The 18,663-nt window shown below is 56.5% G+C and overlaps 1 protein-coding gene across 2 annotated transcripts in view; it reads left to right on the top strand.

Moving 5' to 3' along the window:
• Positions 1-1,574: 1,574 nt before the first annotated feature.
• Positions 1,575-18,663, top strand: part of SEMA6B (semaphorin 6B) — a 37,171-nt gene continuing 20,082 nt past the window's right edge. Inside the window, exons 1-2 of one of the 2 annotated variants that reach the window (XM_024237112.3) lie at positions 3,311-4,059; positions 4,704-4,763. The gene's annotated coding sequence lies outside the window, so the exon portion shown is untranslated. Of the gene's footprint in view, positions 1,709-3,310; positions 4,060-4,703; positions 4,764-18,663 lie in introns of those variants that run through there. The other variant, XM_024237113.3, reaches the window with a different exon arrangement.

Here is an 18,663-nt window from a genome sequence, read left to right as displayed (position 1 = left end):
CAGCACTCAGTAAGTGTGCAAGAAAAGTCACAAGCTACATAACAACAAAGTGTTGGCTGGGCTCAGTGGCTCATGCCTATAATCCCAGCACTTTGAGAGGCCAAGGTGGGAGGATCGCTTGAGGCCAGTAGTTCAAGACCAGCCTGGGCAATGTAGCAAGACCCCGGTCTCTACAAATAATAATAACAAAATTTTAAAAAAAATTATCTATCCCCTCTCCCCCATTTCTCTATTATCTATCTAAATTATAGAAAAACAGAAAAGAGGCTGGGCGCGGTGACTCATGCCTGTAATCCCAGCACTTTGGGAGGCTGAGGCGGGCGGATCACCTGAGGTCAGGAGTTCGAGACCAGCCTGGCCAACTTGATGAAACCCCATATCTACTAAAAATACAAAAATTAGCCAGGCATGGTGGCAGTCGCCTGTAATCCCAGCTACTTAGGAGGCTGAGGCAGGAGAACTGCTTGAACCCGGGAGGCGGAGGCTGCAGTGAGTCAAGATCATGCCACTGCACTGTAGCCTGGGTGACAGAGCAAGACTCCATCTCAAAGAAAGAAAGAAAAAGATAAGAAAAACAGAAAAGACAAGAAAAAATAAGTGTTTACAGAGCACCTACTGTATGGAGAGAGGCCAGGGCGACCAGGGCAGCATTCAGTCCAGTGGGGGAGACGTAGAGGATCACATCCACATGGGGAGGTACTTTGGACAGGGAGGGGCACTGAGGCACGGAGAGCAGCCCCTGCTGTCCTGAATTCATTCGAAGGGTCGGGAAGGTTACAGGAAGATTTCTGAAACCTCCAGGATCTGTCCTGGGGTCTCAGATTCATGGGGGAACCTGCAGTCCTCGAAAAACTCCTTTCTGGGCCAGGTCCCACAGGGCGCTGGCGACAGAGGGGCAGGTCCGGGAGTCGTGAATCATGGAGATCTCTGCAGCCAGTTTGCTCAGGTCCAAAACCCCCTGAGGCTCTCTAACTGGGTGACCTTGGACAAGACCTCCCTGTGCCTCAGTTTCCTGAAGTGTCGAGTGAGTGTTGCTAAATGGAATACTTGTGGATTGAAGAAATGATCTCTTCTATGAAGGGGGCCACCCAGACCGCAGGGTTCCTGACAGCCTCATTGACCCCATGGGCTGGGTGTGATTGGGGCTGGATCCTGGGGATGCGAGTTTGAACAGAGGGGACCAGGAGAGGAAGTTGGGGCGGCTCAATTAATAAGTCCACCGCCTGGACCAAAGCAGGGTGACCCCCTTAGGCCTCCCCCCACAACTCACCCAAACGCCACCCACCGGCTCCGCCCTCCGCTCCGCGCCGCGGTTGCTCCGGGCCGGGTTTTGCGCGGCTCCAGCCCGGCTTTGGGGAGGTGGGGGGTTGCTGGAAAGGGGGGGCGGAGGTGGCAGAGCCGCGAGTCGCAGCGGCGGCCGCGGCGGGCGGAGGAGATGCGGCCGCGGCGCGCCCCCGGTCCGGCCGCCGCGCAGCGCCCCCCCCGGAGCCGACGCCATCGCGCGGGGGGCCGGGGCTGAGCCCCCTCCCCCAGCGCAGCGCCGCGGGCCCGGGGGCGGGGAGAGCGCGCGCCCCCAGCCCCCCTCCCCAGCCGGGGATGCCGGGCTGAGCGGCCCGGCCGGGACAGGTGCGCGCACGGACCCCCCCAGCCCGCGCCCTCCCGCCCTCGCGCCTCCCGCCCGCGCACTCGCGGCGGCCGCGGCTCAGAGGTAAGCGCCCCGGGGCGTCTGCGGAGGGGGTTGGGGGAGGCGCGGGGATGGGGGCGTCTGTCGGCACGCAGCTGGGGGGGCCGAAAGGCTGGCTGGGGTGGCCGGGTCAGGCGCTAGGACTGGGGGGCCTGCGGGCCCTGCCACTGGGAGGGGACGGATTTGGGGCCAGGGAGGGGGTTTGGGGAGCGCTAGAACGAGGGGGGGAATCTCTCAGCCACACAACTGGGGAGGGGACCGGATTGGAGAGGGGGTCATTGGCCGTATGGAGGGGTCCAGTGGGGGTCCTGTGGCATCGCTTTGGAGGGGCTGGATTTTGGCCTGGGGCGCTCCCTGAGGCTCCATTATGGGGGTGTCTAATGGCACCGCAACGTGGGGGGGGCGCTTGGATTGTTGACTGGGGGCCTGTATGTACAGCTAGGTTGGGGGTTCTGTCGGCACCGCAGCGGGTGGAGATTTTGTCCTGGGGGGGGCCCGGAGGAGACACAATAATGAGGCTCGCGGCTGCGCCGCTGGGGAGCTGGATTGGGGCCCAGGTGGGGGGTTCGGGGCAGGCAGGGGGCCTGTTGGTCGGGGGTTGGGGGTGGCGTTGGGGGGCGGGGTCCTGAGAGCCAAGTCGAGGCGACCCGGGGCTGGTGTGGGGGTCCTGGCACCGGGAGGCCCCTCCGCCCCACTTCGCGTCCGGCCGCCGCACCTTGGGCGCCCGAGTCCTCTCCGGCCTCCTGTCCAGCCCAGAACAGGACGAGTCCCGGGTCCAGGCCGCGGGGCAGGGGTCGCAATGGTGTTGGAGGGGAGGGCCGGCCGGTCCGGATCCCCCCCGCTGCAGTGGGGGCCTGGGGGTTCGGGGCCCCCCAAGAGCTGACAAAAGGACAAAGAAAACGTCTATCTCCAAGCGCGCCGGGATGGGTGGGGGGCGCCGAGTGTGGCCCCCTCCCGCGGGCGCTGATTGGTCCCCGGGGTGGGGGTCACGTGCCCTCCTCTCCTGCTCTCCGCCTCTGGGCGCTCTCCGAGTTTGGGGCATCTCCCAGAGGGGGCGCTACTGTCATGAACCCCCACCTCTGCCCCGGCCGGGTTAATGCTGGAGCTAGGAGCGTTTGCAGGAGTCCTGGGGTTGGGGGAGGGATTCGCAGACCCTCGCCCCCGCCCCCATGTGGCCCTCTCTCTCTCGCTGAGGTCTTTGACATCCTCTACCTGAGGCTGTCATCTTTGTCCCCTAGACTGGAGCGGAACGGGGACTTGGAGTTACTGGGGTACTCTGAGGCTTTGGGGTTCTGGGTTTGGGTTTAAGGAGGGAGAGAGGGACTCATGGCTGTGGTGACTGAAGGGGGCCCCTGCCCCACTTGCAAAATTGCATTTCTGTTTTTCTGTGTTCCTTCAGCTTGTGAGAAGGTCCAAATTCCCTCTCCAAAATAAAAATTCAGGACCCCTGGGGCATCCCCCTTGCCCCTAAACCCTTTCCCACATCCCAGGAGACCAGTTTCTTTCAGGGGCGGGACTTCAGGATGTACCTGAACAATTGCTTTAAACTCTACATAGGGAGAGCACAGGTTGTGGGGTGGGTGGTGGGGGACGGTTGGGGCCAAGGCTGAGTTGGAACCCACCTGGGAGGGGCCTTAAACTCTCCGGGAAGTTGTCTGGGAGTCACTGCCACCCACACAGAGACGCCTCGGATACTGGGTAGGTGACAGCCTGGCGTCAGTCTCTTGTCTGTTCTGAACCGGCCCATTCCCAACAGCAGGCGGGGAAACTGAGGCCTGAGGAAGCCGTTGAAACCCAAGAGCCCTCCTGCATCCCAGCTCCTCCCAAGGGTTGCCTTGAAGCTCTGCTCCTCCCTTCTTCCCCTTGACTGTGGGCTATGCAGGATTCAGACCTGGAGCTTTGAGAGGAGGCGCTTGGCTGTGTGGCCTCAGGCTGGTCCCTAGTCCTTTCTGGGCTTCAGTCTTCCCAGGAGATGCGCTTTGGTTTTGGACTGGAGTGGGGGGAGGTGAGGTAGAGAGGGGTCGCTTGAGACTGTCTTGATCTGTGCCTGTCCCACTTTGCCTCTGGTTCCCCCACCAGACTCCGCTGGGGCTGAGCCCCCACAGGATCTTAGGGTCCGTGTCGCCTCCTCTGCTTTGAAGTGAGTTGTCTCCAAGCCTAGGTATCCAGTCCCCCCAGGAGGGGCCTTTCCCCCTGAGACCTCAGTCCTCGCCTCTGACCAATGGGCATAGAAGGGGCTGGAGATGTGGCATGTCCTCTGCAGTGGCCACACCAGGCTGGCGTCCGGAGTTTGCTGGGGTTACCAGGACTGGGCCTGGAAGATAGAAATCAAACTGCCCTTGGAAAGGTGACCATGACGTCAGCCTGCAGGACAGGTGAGCTGGATCCCTGGGGACTGAAGGATGTTGCTGGTCACCGCCCGTCTCCTGGGAAGGAAGGTGTCCCGAGCTGACCCTGGGCGTGGCCCTGTCCTGTGGGCCCAGAAAGGGAGATGCTGGAGGGAAAAACTTCCAGGGCAGTGGTCAAGAGAGGTGGGAGCAGGGAAGGCCGCCTGGAGGAGGGAGTACTGGGACTGGGCTTGAAGGAGAAGGATTCTGCCAGGAGGAGAGGGGGACAGGCATTGCAGGCAGAGGGAACAGCAAGGATCATCACAGTGGGGTATGTTGGAGGAGCCCTGAGTGGCTAGACTATTTAAGAGGACCATGAGGTAGGCAGTGGCCTTGAATGCCAAGCCGAGGAGCAAACTTTATCCCAAGGGCAATAGGGAGCCATGGAAGGTTATAGAGCAGGGAGAGGGGGCATGAGTCACATTTCAGATCTTGAGGAAGGGTAGCTATGAGGAGACAGGCTCCTTGGAAACCAAATGCGTTGCTGGAAGGAGTGGTGAGCCGCCCCTCGTGGGAGGCAGGCCAGAGGGGTTGGACGGCTGTCTTTCCAGAATCCTGGATAAATAATCCTGATATTGGTCAGGCCCAAGTGATCTCCTGGATTTTTTTTTTTTTTTTTTTTCAATTTCCAGGTACTGTGGGTTTTCTGAACTGCTGCCGTGTTTAAGATACCAGGGTTCTGAGATTCTCAGGTATTTAAGGGGTTGTGGGCTCTCGGGCTGTGACTCCTCCAAAACCCAGCGGTGACTTGGTTTGGGCTGTGGCTTTCTCTTGGCCATGGTGGTGCGTTTCTTCCCTCCCTGTCTTCATGTAGCAGCAGTAGGGAAACTGAGGCTCAAAGCAGCCCAGGACTCAGGCCCCAGCCACCAGCCCCATGTCCTCTGGCTGAATTATCCCAAAACAGACCCTTAACCCTAGACACCTTCACCATCATGAACGGTGGTGCTGGCCACGGATGTGTGGCCATAGGAACCCAGGCACGCAATCCTCTTTCATTATCACAGTCCTTCATCACCTCTCCCCCAGGGACATCCAGGTGAAGTGGCAGACATTAGGACAAGTAAGAAAGTGGCGGTGGCTCACACCTGTAATCCCAGCACTTTGGGAGGCCGAGGAGGGAGGATCACCTGAAGTCAGGAGTTCAAGAACAGCCTGGCCAACATGGTGAAACCCCGTCTCTACTAAAAAAAAAATTAGCTGAGCATGGTGGCAGGTGCCTGTAATCCCAGCTACTCGGGAGGCTGAGACAGGAGAATCGCTTGAATCCCAGAGGCGGAGGTTTCAGTGAGCTGAGATTGCGCCATTGCACTCCAGCCTGGGCAACAAGAGCAAAACTCCGTCTCAAAAAAAAAAACAAGAAAGTTTCATGAGGCCGGGTGCAGTGGCTCATGCCTGTAATCCCAACACTTTGGGAGGCCGAGGCAGGAGGATCACTTAAGGCCAGGAGTTCAAGACTAGCCTGGCCAACATGGCAAAACCCCGTCTCTAGTAAAAATACAAAAATTAGCCAGGCATGGTGGCACACGCCTGTAATCCCAGCTACTCAGGAGGCTGAGGCAGGAGAATCGCTTGAACCCAGCAGGCAGAGGTTGCAAGGAGCCCAGATCGTGCCACTACACTCCAGCCTGGGGGACGGAGCAAGACCCCGTCTCAAAAAAAAAAAAGGAAAAAGAAAAAGTAAGAGACTTGGGAGGCCGGGGACCACCCTTAGGACTCTTTGGCAGGGACATGGGGCCCCACTACTTGCCACCCTCAATGCCCCTTCTCCATCTGGCCCCAGGGTCCAAAGGTGGCCACCCCACGGCCCCACCGGGAGGTAAGGCCCACTCTAGACTACATTTCCCAGGATGCACCATGGCCCAGCTAAGCCAGCCTTCCAAGGGCTGACCTAGGAGGGAGCTTCCCAAATACAAGAACCCAGAGGAGGATTGTGGGTTCCCAGGTGGGCCTGGTTCCAGGCAATTAGGTCAATCAGTCAGTCAACAAATGCTGCCAGATGGCCCCCATGTGCTGTGCTGGGTGATGCTAGGATCCCAGAGAGGTAACTTTAACTCCTCTGTCTAGTTGGAGGGCTTCCAGGCTAGAGGAAGAGAAACAGGGGCAGGCACTGGCCCCCTGTGCTACTCGGGTTCAGGGCTAGGGCAGAGGGAGCAACTGGGGCTAGGGAAAGCTGTACCCTGCCTCATGGATCAGGGAAGATGTACCAGGAAGGGGCATTGTAGCTAGGGCCATGATGGATGTTCAGGAGTTCACTAGGGGGCGGCCATATGTTTTCTGATGATTGCAGAAGAACCTCCCTCCCCTGAAGGCCATGGACTCAGAGCCCCTGGGGAAGCTGAAGTAGCCATTCTGAATTATCGCCCGTATAGGCAGCCATAGCATTTGGATCAGACTGACTTGAGATTGAATCAATTTCTTCTCTCACTCACTCATGCCCCCTCTCTGAGCCTCAGTTTCCCCATCTGTAAAACAGGGGTTGCTATTCTGCCTCCCTTAGGGTTGACCATTTAAACAAGAGGATGCAGGCAAAATGCCAAATATAGTTCTGTTGGGTTTCTGACTCCAGAAAAAGGAACAACCTTGCAAAGCAGAAACGTGGAGCTTCTGGCCATGATCTCATTTGGAGCTGTGGGAGCACTGGTTGCATTTAACAAGTGGACTGATGTTTAGTGAGCACCTATTAAGTGCCAGGTGCCACAGACCCAGCAATGACCAAGGCAGACTACTGCATCCGGCCCTTGTCGAATTCCCAGCTGGGTGGGGCGGGGCGGGGGGGGGAGCAGGGGAGCACAGACACTAACTAGAGAAAGGGCGAGGTAAATCAGGTATAGTCAGTGCCCTGAAGACAATTATCTTGCAAGTGGCTGAGAAGGGCGGGGCTGTGTTCACTGAGGCTGTCGGGGAGGGTGTCTCTGAGGAGGTGACATTTGAGCTGAGACCTAGAAGACGAGAAGGAGCTGGTCATGCAGAGATCTTGGGAAGCAGCACTCCAGGCAGAGGGCACGGCCCGTGCAAAGGCCCTGGGGCAGTACCTCACCTGGCGTGTTGGAGGAACACCAAGTAGGCCCGTGTGGCTGCAGCAGAGTGCGGAGGGGAGAGTGGGAGGAGGGAAGCGCAAGGAGAGTACGGGGCCAGTCATGCAGGGCCTGGTGGGCTGCAGTGAGGATTTGAGCTTTGACCCCCAGGGAGGTGGGAGCCATGGAGGGCTGCGGGAAGAGGAGGGACGGGACCTGACTCTTGGTGCCCTCTGGTGGCAGCTTTGGGGAAGACAGACGGGAGCGAGGCTGGAATTGAGGACCAGGTCCTGGTAATAATAATTGATGGGGGCCAGCCAGGCAAGGGTAATAGAGGGGGAAAAAGTGGATGGATAGGGGACAGGTTTTTGGAGTCACCCACAAAACTTGCTGAGATGGACGTGAAGAGGCTGAAAGCCCCTTTCTCTGGGGGCAGGGCAGTGCTGTGGTTAAGAGCGCGGCGTCTGGACTCCTGGGCCTGGGTTCAAATCCCAGCTTGGCCATTTCCGGGCTGTGCGACCTTGGCCCCATCCCTTGCCCACCCTGGCCCTGAGTTTTCCCACCTATGGAATGGTCAGAAGAACCCCTGTCACCTACCCTGCTGGGCTAAGTGAGGGACAGGGCTGGGAACACGGGGTAGGCACCCTGTAAGTGTTCGCTGTTGTCCCTCTTTGAAGGTCAGAGCCTCAGGCTCTGGGGAGCAATGAGGCACAGATGGGGGTGACAGGTTCCCTGAGATGACCCAGCAAACTGGGGGCCCCTTCCCCTTGAACACTGTTCTCCACAGTCTGACGGTTCTCAAGCCCCATCCCCCAGCGCCCACGTCACTCTGCCAGCCCCTCCATCATTCCTGAGCCCTGACTCACCAGGACTTGTGGTCCGCTCTGACCCCGGGGCCTTTCCCCTGGGACCTATTTCCCGCCTTTGTCTTCTTCAAGTTCATTCGCCAGGTCTTCCGTTCCCAGCAGCACTTGGCACTCCCTGAGACCCCCACCCCCATTCCCCACCACCTCTCTCAGCGGGGCCCCCTCCAGGCCTCTCACACTGGTCCTGGCCACTTGGGGATCCCCAGCCTCTGGGGAGGGGCAGAGACTGGAGGAATTCTGGGGGAGGAGTTCAGCAGTTCAGGGAAGGGCACCCAGAACCCCAAGTTGGAGGGGAAGGGCTCCTCATTTTCTGCCCCTAGATCAAGCCCCCAAAGGCCGGGCCATCTTTCTTCCTCCCTAAGTGGAGTCCCTATAACAGAGCCTTATTCCCCTCTGAACCCCACAACCGGGTCCCAAGCTCAGGACCCACCCCCCTGTACTTCAAATTGGGTCTGAAGGGAGGACCTATCCGTCCCCAAACCTGCTTGGGAATCTGTGGGTGCTCGACACCCCAGCCTGGATTCCCTTGGAGCCCCAGCCCCCTCGAGCCACCCCCTCCTGGGTCCCTTAATTACCTGCTGGGTATAAATGACACTTTAATTTCCTCTGAAGGGTCATTGCAAACCCCCCCACCCATTCCTAATGACAAGTTGCTATTTCCGACTTGCCTCCTGGTGGCCCAATTTCAAAACAGTGATTAAAATTAATTACCTGGGAGCCCCCTCCCCGGAGATGCATCCATGTCCCCACTAGAGGTTCTGCCTGGGCTCCCACACCCTAGCTTCCCGAGTGGCCTGGGGACAGGGACAGCCTCTCTCTGGGTCTCTGCTTGCTTATCTGTGAAATATTTCAGCTGGCCAGATGCGGTGGCTCACGCCTGTAATCCAACACTTTGAGAGGCCGAGGCGGGTGGATCACTAGAGATCAGGAGTTCGAGACCAGCCTGACCAACATGGTGAAACCTCGTCTCTACTAAAAATACAAAAATTAGCCGGGCTTGGTGGCGCGTGCCTGTAATCCCAGCTACTTGGGAGGCTGTGGCAGGAGAATCACTTGAACCTGAGAGGAGGAGGTTGCAGTGAACCTAGATCGTGCCACTGCACTCCAGCCTGGGTGACAGAGCAAGACTTTGTCTCAAAAAAAAAAAAAAAAAATTTAGGGTGTGCCACCATTATGGGCAGGTAGTACATTGTGAGCACTTGGAAAATGTCAGCAAGAGGCGGCCTCACACAGTGGCTCACGCCTTTAATCCCAACACTTTGGGAGGCTGACTCAGGAGAATTGTTTGAGCCCAAAATTCAAGACCAGCCTGGGTATCACACCCCCTCTCTACAAAAAATACAAAAAATTAGCTGGGTGTGGTGGTGCACATCTGTAGTCCCAGCTACTCAGAAGGTTGAGGCAGGAGGATCGGGTGAGCCTGGGAGGTTGAGGTTGCAGTGAGCTGAGATCACACCACTGCACTCCAGCCTGGGTGACAGAGACCCTGTCTCAAAAAAAAAAAATGTCAGCAAGAAGCAAGATCACGTTTGCATCCATGGCACCCTTAATGTGCTATGTGACCTCAGCAAAATGGCTTAACCTCTCTGAGCTTCAGTTTTTCCATCTGCAAACAGGGATGAGGGTGCTGGTCTCTGAGGGTTGATGCCGGCAAGAAATAAGTTCATATGTGGGAAAAGCATGGCGCATAGTAGGTGCAGCCTTCCTGAATCTGATCTTGAATTCCTTCTCTCCTGGCCTGCTGTGAGTTGAATGTGGAAGGCAGCTCAGGGTAGAGTCCCATCCTCTGCTCTGTGCCAAGCCCTGGACACGCACAACCCTGAGCATGGCTGAGTCTCCAGCCATATTGGTGTACAGTAGGTGTTTAAGAAGTCTGGAACGAACATATCCTTGCAACTATTTTAATTAATTAATTTATTTATTTATTTATTTGAGATGGAGTCTTACCGTCGCCCAGGCTGGAGTGCAGTGGCATGATCTCAGCTCACTGTATCCTCCGCCTCCCAGGTTCAAGCGATTCTCCTGCCTCAGCCTCCCAAATAGTTGGGATTACAGGCGCCCGCCATTATGCCCGGCTAATTTTTGTATTTTTAGTAGAGACGGGGGTTTCACCACGTTGGCCAGGCTGGTCTCGAACTCCTGACCTCAGGTGATCTGCCTGCCTCAGCCTCCCAGAGTGTTGGGATTACAGGCGTGAGTTACTGTGCCTGGTGACTGTTTTATTTTTAAATTATTATCATCATCATTATTATTATTTTTTGAGTCAGGGCTCTCAGGCTGTCATCCAGGCTGGAGTGCAGTGAGGCCATCACAGCTCACTCTAGCCTTGACCTCTTGGGCTGTAGTGATCCTCCCACCTCAGCCTCCCAAGTAGCATGTCGCACCACACTCAGCTAATTATTATTATCTTTTTAGAGATGGGGTCTGGCTGTATTGCCCCGTCTGGTCTTGAACTGGCCTCAAGAGATCCTCCTGCTTCAGTCTCCCAAAGTACTGGGATCACAGGTGTAAGCCACCTCGCCCAGCCTCCTTGGAACTATTTTATAAGTGGGGGCTCTTCCTGGGACATTCATTCAGCTGATTTGTTGAGCACCTACTGTATGCCAGGCCCCATGCTGGGCACTGGGGTCACAGCAGTAACTGAGACAGACCCCTGCCCTTGTGGAGCCAATATTTTTATCCTCATCTTTCAGAGGAGGAAACAAGCTCAGAGATGGGAGGGTTCTAACCCAAGGCAGCACAGCAGTCACAACAGTTAATTAAGCACTTATCATGGGGTGCTCATTTACCCCTCATGAGAAGCCGATGTGGATGGTTATCAGCTTGGTTCGCTGATGGAGAAACAGGCTCTGAGAACTGAGGACTCGGGAGGGAAGGTCAAGAGTGTAGGGGAGGCCGGGCGCGGTGGCTCACGCCTGTAATCCCAGCACTTTGGGAGGCCGAGGCGGGCGGATCACGAGGTCAGGAGATCAAGACCATCCTGGCTAACATGGTGAAACCTCGTCTCTACTAAAAATACAAAAAGTTGGCCGGACGTGTGTGGCGGGCGCCTGCAGTCCCAGCTACTCGGGAAGCTGAGGCAGGAGAATGGCGTGAACCCGGGAGGCAGAGCTTGCAGTGAGCTGAGATCACACCACTGCACTCCAGCCTGGGTGACAGAGCTAGACTCTGTCTCAAAAAAAAAAAAGAGTGGAGGGGAGGCCAGGCGCAGTGGCTTAGGACGGGTGTAGTCGCTCACACCTGTAATCCCAGCACTTTAGGAGGCCGAGTTGGGCGGATCACCTGAGGTCAGGAGTTCAAGACCAGCCTGGCCAACATGGTGAAACCCCGTCTGTACTAAAAACACAAAAATTAGCCAGGTGTGGTGGCATGCACCTGTAATTCCAGCTACTCAGGAGACTGAGGCAGGAGAATCGCTTGAACCCGGAAGGCAGAGGTTGCAGTGAGCCTAGATTGTGCCACTGCACTCCAGCCTGGGCAACACCAGCGAGACTGCTTCAGAAAAAAAAAAAAAAAAAAGTGAAGGGGAGGCTCATAAGCCGCCTCCCAGGCTGGGCAGGGATGAGTTAACCGACATCCAGTAAGATGGGGGACATGGGGGCCTCTCTCTTCTGCCCCACCCCTCATGCCCGGGCCCCAGGGACTCCCTCCAGCCTTCCTGCCAAGTTCCTAGACAGCCCCAGAGCCTGGCTGGGCTGTGATGGGGGCGACCGAGGCAGCTGGAGGGGCAGCTGTAAGCAGAGCCCGTAACCAGACCTGGACGGCCCTGGGGCCCGGCTGCCGGGACCAGGTTACTCGATCCCCCGGGGGACGCTGGCCCCGGAGCCAGAATCCTGGGGTGGCCGGGACGATAGGGAGCTCCTTGTATGGAACTGGAGACAGACATCCCACCCCCATCCCTTGTGCTGTGGCAGATGGAGAAACGGAGGCTCCAAGCCTGCCTGGGATCACTGTCTTTTATCTTGGAACAGAGAGGCCCAGAGAGGGCGTGTAGCTGGCCTAAGGTCACACAGCAAGGTCATTTAACCTAAAGTGAACGCCTGTGTGCCAGGCCCTGAGCTAGTGTGTTTTATGGACAACAACAAAAAAAAGAGTCTGGCCGGGCACAGTGGCTCATGCCTGTAGTCCCAGCAGTTTGGGAGGCCGAGGTGGCAGGATCACTTGAGGCCAAGAGTTCAAGACCAGCCTGGGCAACATAGCGAAACCCCGTCTCTACAAAAAGTACAAAAATGAGCTGGGCGTGGTGACGCACACCTATGATCCCAGCTTACTGGGGAGGCTGAGACAGGAGGATTGCTTGAACCTGAGAGGTTGAGACTGCAGTGAGCTATGACGGCACCACTGTACTCAGCCTGGGTGACAGAGCAAGACCCTGTCCTTAGAAACAAACAAGAAATGAGGCTGAGTGTCGTGTCTGAGTGAAGGGGAGAGCCCCAGGAGTCCTTTCTGTGACATGCCAGCCTCCCCATCCAACTTGACCTTCTGTCTCTTCCTCTAGTGGTCCCAGTCTCCACGCTTTTTCCTCTGCAGTTCCTTCCCCTTGGAGCACCTTCCTCACCTTGTCACGGGGTCTCCCCTTCGACCTTCAGGCCTCAGCTCAGATGTCCCCTCCTGTAATCATTCCTCATGTTTTTATGGTCATGCTTATTATTGTCAGAAGCTACCGAGTTCCGATATTGGTTGACATGTGTAGCGTACCCCCGTCTCCCCATGGGACTGGGAGCCCCATAAGGGTACGGCTTTGTAGCTGTCTCAGTCACGGCTGTGTCCCCATGCCCGGAACACATGTGTCTGGCATACAGCTGGTGCCCAATAATTACTAACCCAATGAGTAAGTGAATGACTTCCAATTTGGGGTACAGGGAGCCAGAGCTGGACGCAGTTGCTTCCAGGTTGGCGGTTGAGTGAAGATGAGGGCAGGGTGGTTGTGGCTGGGGGAACCCAGGGAAACTGAGGCCCAGCCAAGGCAGTCAGAGAAGGCTTCCTGGAGGGGGGGACACATGCATCACCTTGACTGGTGAGCAGGAGTCAGCTGTAGGGCTTGGAGGACAGAGAGTGAGGTTACTATATCTGGCTCGTTGGGAGGGCAGCGGGGCCTTGAGAAGGCTAAAAAGGTTCCCCAGCAGAGGGGACAGCCTGAGCCGAGATCCGCAGGGAGAGGCTGGAAATGCCTGATAGTAGGTGAGGGCAAGAAGAAGCTTCAAGTCATTCTCAGGGCAGGAGATGTCCTTGAACACTAAGGTATAAAAAAAATTGGTTCTAGGCCGGGTGCGGTGGCTCACGCCTGTAATCCTAGCACTTTGGGAAGCCGAGGCAGGCGGATCACAAGGTCAGGAGATCGAGACCATGGTGAAACCCCGTCTCTACTAAAAATACAAACAATTAGCTGGGCGCAGTGGCGGGCGCCTGTAGTCCTAGCTACTCGGGAGGCTGAGGCAGGAGAATGGCGTGAACCCAGAAGGCGGAGCTTGCAGTGAGCCAGGATCGTGCCACTGCACTCCAGCCTGGGCGACAGAGTGAGACTCCATCTCAAAACAAACAAACAAAATTGGTTCTTCTTTTGTGGGGCACTGGGGAGCCATGATAGGCCTTTGAGCAGGGGAGTAGCAGGGTCAGAGCTGAGCTTGGGATACGCAGTAAAGGGATGGCTGGGGTGGTGCTGGGGCCAGAGAGGACAATGGGCATTGCCCTTGAAGGACAGCTCAATACCCAGGCTAGGAATGCCCCCTGGGACAGAGCCAGGGACCAAGCCAGCTTCTGGAAGCAAGAAGGATTCAAGGTAGATTGAAAGTAAAACTTCCCTGCTCAGGCAAGAAAGCAAAAAAAAAAAAAAAAAAAAAAAAGGGGCCGGGCACAGTGGCTCACGCCTGTCATCCCAGCACTTTGGGAGGCTGAGGCAGGCGGATCACCTGAGGTCGGGAGTTCAAGACCAAACTGGCCAAACATGGTGAAACTTTCTCTCTATTAAAAAGACAAAAAAAATTAGCCAGTCGTGGTGGCGGGTGCCTGTAGTCCCAGCTACTCAGGAGGCTGAGGCAGGAGAATCGCTTGAACCCGGGAGGTGGAGGTTGCAGTGAGCCGAGGTCTCACCAGTGCACTCCAGCCTGGGCAAAAAGAGTGAGACTCCGTCTCAAAAAAAAAAAAAAAAAAAAAAAAAAAAATTTTAGCTACAGACCAGCTATCAGGAAACAAAAAAATGTAGAAAAAAACATATTTCACCTGCCGCATATTGGTTCAGATTACACTCTTTCTTCCTCATGGAGGTGCTTTAGGGTTGAATTTTAAATCACCCACAGTGTACAGAGATGGGGAGACTGAAGCCTGGAGAAGGGAAGTGACTGTCTGCGGTCAACCAGCTGAGGCAGAGCCGGGGTTTGAACCTGGGCTCTGTGGTTCTGGAGCCAAAGCTCTTCTTCTGGGACTTCTTCAGCTGCCGATGTTGTCTGTCTGGGCCTCAGTTTCCCCAACCAGCCGGTGAGATTGGGCTGAGCAGGGTGGGGCAGGATGGCTTGTCGATGGTGCCCCTGGTTCACTGGGGTCTTGTTTTTTTTTTTGTTTTTTTTTTTGAGACAGAGTCTCACTCTGTTGCCCAGGCAATGGCGCAATCTCTGCTCACTGCAACCTCCGCCTCCCGGGTTGCCGTGATTGTGCAATGGCGTGATCTCGGCTCACTGCAACCTCCGCCTCCTGGGTTCAAGCGATTCTCCTGCCTCAGCCTCCCGAGTAGCTTGGGATTACAGGTGTGCACCACCACTCCTAGCTAATTTTTGTATTTTTAGTAGACACAGGGTTTCACCTTGTTGGCCAGGCTGGTCTCGAACTCCCAACCCCAGGTGATCCACCCACCTCAGCCTTCCAAAGTGCTGGGATTGCAGGTGTGAGTTACCATGCCCGGCCCCAACAAGCAATTATTTTTATTTTATTTTATTTGAGACAGGGCCTTGCTGTGTCACTCAGAGTGCAGTGGTGCAATCGCAGCTCACTGCGGCCTCAACCTCCTGGACTCAAGTGATCCTCCCACCTCAGCCTCCCAAGTAGCTGGGACCACAGGCACACATCACCATGCCCAGCTAATTTTTGCATTTTTTGTAGAGATGGGGTCTTTATGTTGTCCAGGCTGGTCTCAAACACCTGAGCTCAAGTGATCCTCCCGCCTTGGCCTCCCAAAGCACTGGGATTACAGGCATGAGACACCACACCCGGCCCAGCAATTACTGAATCCCAGTGGTGTTGGGGCACTTGTCATTTGCCTAGACACACCCGCCCTGCCTCAAGGGGTTTCCAGTGCGGCGAGGTAGATGGGCTCTGAACAGTCCCATAGGTGGGTGATTGTTTTATTTATTTATTTATTAATTATTATTATTGTTTTATTATTTTTTTTTTTTTGAGGTGTAGTTTTGCTGTGCCGCCCAGGCTGGAGTGCAATGGCACGATCTCGGTTCACTGCAACCTCTGCCTCCTGGGTTCAAGCAATTCTCCTGCCTCAGCCTCCCAAGTAGCTGGGATTACAGGGGCGCACCACCACGCCTGGCTCATTTTTCGTATTTTTAGTAAAGATGGGGTTTCACCATCTTGGCCAGGCTGGTCTTGAACTCCTGACTTCAGGTGATCTACCGGTGGGGGGGCCTTGGCCTCCCAAAGTGTTGGGCTTACAGGCGTGGCTCACCATGCCCGGCCTCATTATTTTTTTCTTTTTCTTTTTCTTTTTTATTTTTTGAGATGGAGTGTCGCTCTGTCGCCCAGGCTGGAGTGCAGTGGTGCAATCTCAGCTCACTGCGACCTCCACCTCCCAAGTTCAAGCGATTCTCCTGTCTCAGCCTCCTGAGTAGCTGGGACTATAGGTGCATGCCACTGTGCCCAGCTAATTTTTCTATTTTTAGTAGAGACAGGGTTTCACAATATTGACCAGGCTGGTCTCAAACTCCTGACCTTGTGATCTGCCTGCCTCGGCCTCCCAAAGTGCTGGGATTACAGGCGTGAGCCACCGTGCCCGGCCCCAGGCGATTATTTTATGTGGGGAATCCACACATGAAGCTGCACCTCTCAGAGTTTGTGATGCACGTGGATCCCTGCAGGATCTTGCTGAGGTGCAGCCCTGGGTGAGCGGGCCTGGGCCTGGGTTTCTGCATTTCTGACAGTGGTGCCCCTGCTGCTGTTCTGAGACCCACACTCCCAGCAGCACACGGGCCTGAGTGTGATGGGGGAGGGGAGGAGGGCATAACGTGGGGAGGGCAGAGGCATGTGGGTTCCAGGAAGGTCGAAGGGGAGCCTCTCTTAGATGACCTGAAGTGAGGAAGTGAGTTGTGTGTGTATCTGGGGGAACTCACAAAGCAGAGGGCACAGCCTGGGATAGGGCCCTAGGGCAGGACCATGCCTGGCCTGTTGGAGGAACAGCAAGGAGGCCCGTGTGGCTGCAGCCCAGTGATGGGTGGGAGAGAGGGAGAAGGGGAGGGTAGACAGGGCACGGGGCAGGTCGTACAGGGCCTGGTGGGCTGCACGGAAGACTCCGGCTTTGACCCGGAGGCAGGTGGGATCCATGGAGGGGTAAGGGCAGAGGAGAGGCGGGACCTGACTCGTGCTCAGAGGCGTCCTCTCTGGTGGCTGCTTCGGGAAGGACAGCCTGGGGATCCGGGCGGAGGGGACTGGACTGGGCTGAGCTGGGCCAGGCAGGCGGGGATGCGAGTGGCCACGATACCGACGGGAAGCGGTGAGAGATCTGCCTAAACTCGAAGGCAGAGGCCGCAGGGGTGGCTAATGCTGGCTGTGAGGCTGGTGGAATGGGGTGTGGCGGGGAAGTCAGGATGAGCTCCAGGTGTGTCCTAAGCCATCAGCTGAGACGGAGGACGCAGGAGAAGTGGGGCCGGGTCGGGGGACATCGACCATCCGTTGACCCCGATTGGATCGGTAGCCTCGGTGCCACTCCAGCGAGAACCCCATTAGGGTTTTTGTTTTATTTGTTGTTTGTCTTGGAACTCACAACTGGATCCTAACACTTACACCGAAGCCTCAGGGGCCAAGAACAGTCCCGACACGCCAGCCTGGAGGAGAGAAGGTTGGGGGAGAGTTCCCCCAGGAAATTCAGGCCCATGACGGGGTGACAGTAGCTAGGGCGGCGCGGTTCTGGGGTCGTGCCCAGCATGGCTGAGGGTGAGACTTCATGAACCCCGTGCCTGGAGCGGCTGAGGGGAAGCTGTACCCCGAATCCGGAGCTGGGGGAGGCCTGGCTACAGTCAGGACTGTGGGTGTCATCGGATATAGACGGGATTTTGAGCCCCAAGACTGGACAAGGCCGCCCAAGAGGGGCGTGAGTCGAGGGAAAAGAGAGGTGGAGAACTGGCGGTTGAGGGGGGTGCAGGGCGGGACAGAAAGGCGGGAGTGAAGCTGGCGAGTGTGCGGCATGGGGGGCTGCCAGAGGACAGAGCTCCCAGGAAGAGAAGCTGAACTACGGGGTCCCCGAGGACGTTTCCATTCCTGAGCCTCAGTTTCCACATCTGCACAGTGGGCTCGTGTTTGCAGAGCTGGAGTGACAGCCGGGGGCCTCCTGGAGGGAGCTGTTGCTCTTTGCGGCCCCTCTCCCCCAACAAGGCACCCCCACAGAGTACATGCAAGTCCCCAGGGTTGCAGGGAGGAGCCCCCCAACCCCTGGGGCACGCAGACATGTGGGTGCACGGGTGCTCCGGAGAACCCCGCACGCCACAGGGTGCATCCGCCAGCCCCGTGGCTCCCTATGACCAGGTGTCCGGCAGCCGCAGCGTGGCAGGTGGTGGGGCCGCTTCCGGGCAGGCAGGCGCCGAGCGGCTGCTGGCAGAGGCTCCTCGAGTTTCACGGAGAGAAGCAGATGGTCTTGGGGGTAGGGGGAGGCGCACAGGCCTCGGGTAACCCCAGATCGAGGGGGTAAACCGAAGCTAAGTAGATGGGGTTCGTTGTGAAGTGGTCTGGACTCCCCACAATAAACATTTGGGGTTCAGTTGTGTGTTATTATCGAAATAAGTAAAATTGAGCAGGATCTGTGGGTTCCGCTGGTCCAGACTTCGGGCAAATGACTTTACCTTTCTGTGCCTCAGTTTCTCTGTCTGTATAAGGGGCCTATTAAGAGAACTCACCAGGCTGGGTGCGGTGGCTGACGCCTGTAATCCCAGCACTTGGGGAGGCTGAGGAGGGTGGGTCACTTGAGGCCAGGAGTAGAAAACCAGCCTAGGCAACATGGTGAAACCCCATCTCTACTAAAAATACAAAAATTAGCTGGGTGTGGTGGTACATGCCTGTAATTGCAGCTACTGGGGAGGCTGAGGCAGGAGAATTGCTTGAACCTGGGAAGCCGAAGTTGCAATGAGCTGAGATCATGCCACTGTACTCCAGCCTGGGCCACAGAGCAAGACTCTGTCTCCAAAAAAAAGCACTCACCCCTTGGGGGTGTTGTGAAGATTAAATGAGTTAATTTAAGTACTTATGACAATGCCTGGCACCTAGCAAGTGCTTTGTGTTTGCTAGGTGTTTTTTTTGTTTGTTTGTTTGTTTTTTTTTTTTTTTGAGACAGAGTCTCGCTCTGTCACCCAGGCTGGAGTGCAGTGGCGCGATCTCGGCTGACTGCGAGCTCCGCCTCCCGGGTTCATGCCATTCTCCTGCCTCAGCCTCCCAAGTAGCTGGGACTACAGGCGCCCGCCACCATGCCCGGCTAATTTTTTGTGTGTTTTTCGTAGAGACGGGGTTTC

The sequence above is a fragment of the Pongo abelii genome, chromosome 20 (genome assembly GCF_028885655.2).
Source record: "Pongo abelii isolate AG06213 chromosome 20, NHGRI_mPonAbe1-v2.0_pri, whole genome shotgun sequence".
In the NCBI taxonomy this organism is placed as follows: Eukaryota; Metazoa; Chordata; class Mammalia; order Primates; family Hominidae; genus Pongo; species Pongo abelii.
This window is presented reverse-complemented; position numbering and strand designations above follow the sequence as displayed.